This window comes from Calidris pugnax, unplaced genomic scaffold (assembly GCF_001431845.1).
Source record: "Calidris pugnax isolate Ruff unplaced genomic scaffold, ASM143184v1 scaffold341, whole genome shotgun sequence".
Lineage (NCBI taxonomy): Eukaryota > Metazoa > Chordata > Aves > Charadriiformes > Scolopacidae > Calidris > Calidris pugnax.
Window position 1 is genome coordinate 874,394 of NW_015091149.1, and position 1,306 is coordinate 875,699.

General features: G+C 65.9%; 1 protein-coding gene across 1 annotated transcript in view; it reads left to right on the forward strand.

The window, feature by feature from the left end:
- The window catches only part of P3H4 (prolyl 3-hydroxylase family member 4 (non-enzymatic)), a 6,500-nt gene that overhangs the window by 549 nt on the left and 4,645 nt on the right, over positions 1 to 1,306 (forward strand). The gene's annotated exons all lie outside the window — the stretch shown is intronic.

Genomic DNA, 1,306 nt, shown 5'->3' on the forward strand with positions numbered 1-1,306 from the left:
AAATACAAGGAATTAAGTGCTTTAATAACACCTACCGCTCTTCAACCCGCTGCTGACAGGCCTTCTACTGAGTGGCAGTGATTAAAAATGGGAAACTACGCCTCTAACAGTCTTACACAAACAGGAGCAGGACGTCCGTGTTGCCCACACATCCCTGCTCCCCCAAACCCATCGGGAAGAGACAGGCACCGTGGTAAGAGCCCTCGGCCAGTCCCAGGTGGAAAATATGACAATATATATATAAATAAACATAAACCAAAAGGCTGAAACTCAGCTTCTCCGAGGCACGGCACAACTGCTGAGAGCTACCGTGTCCCCCCAGCCCAGGGGGGCTCTGCAGCTCCCCAGTGCCCCACCAGTAGCTGGGGGGGACTCAGGGCTCTCCCCATGGCACTGTGGGCTCAGGGCCTGACTCTGGGGCAAGTGAGCGTTACTTAGGGGCGACGGCGTCCCAGCCTGCGTGCTCGTTTGCAGGGAGGTGCTGGGCACTGCCAACGGGCTCTGCCCCCCAAGAAGAAACCTCGTCAGCGTCCTGGCTCCTGCCCTGCACTGGGACATCCCTCAGCACCACTGTCCAGCCAGCAGCAAAGCCCTGGGCTTGGGCTGGGGCCAGCATGGCCGTGCCGAGGCCTGGCACGGTGCAGCCCTGGGGCCTGGGATCTGGCACGGCACAGGGTGTGCGGCCTCCAGCTTGGCACCAGCCAAACCAGCGCAGGGCACAGCGGGCTGGGGGGTCCCTCCCCGAGCAGCGCAGGGGGGCACTAAGAGCCCCCCAGCACCCAGCACCCCCCTCTCTGCACCCTCAGTCCCGAGCGCATCCGCTGGAGCCCACAGCATGGGGTGCACCCTGAGGGTGTGGGGTGATTCCCCACAGCATGGGGTACAACCTGAGGGTGAGGGGCACAGGGTGATTCCCCGCAGTGTGGGGTGCACCCTGTGAATGTGGGGTGCGGGGTGATTCCCTGCAGCATGGAGTGTACCCTGAGAGTGTGGGGCGCGGGGCAATTCCCCATAGTGTGGGGTGCACCCTGAGAATGCGGGGTGCGGGGTGACTCCCCGCAGCGTGGGGTGCACCCTGAGCGTCCGGAGTGACTCCCCGCAGCGTGGGGCACCGATCCCGCCGTGGGGAGGGCGCAGTACTGCGCACCCCCCCCCGGCCGCGCCCCGCGCAACACCGCCCACCCTCTCCGCGCACCTCGCGGGGCGCTGCGCCAGCCGCGCAGAGCCGCACTAAGACCCTGCGCGCACCGCCGCGCACCGCCCCCTTCTCCGCCGCCCGCCCCCTGCGCGGAGCGCTGCGCGGGGC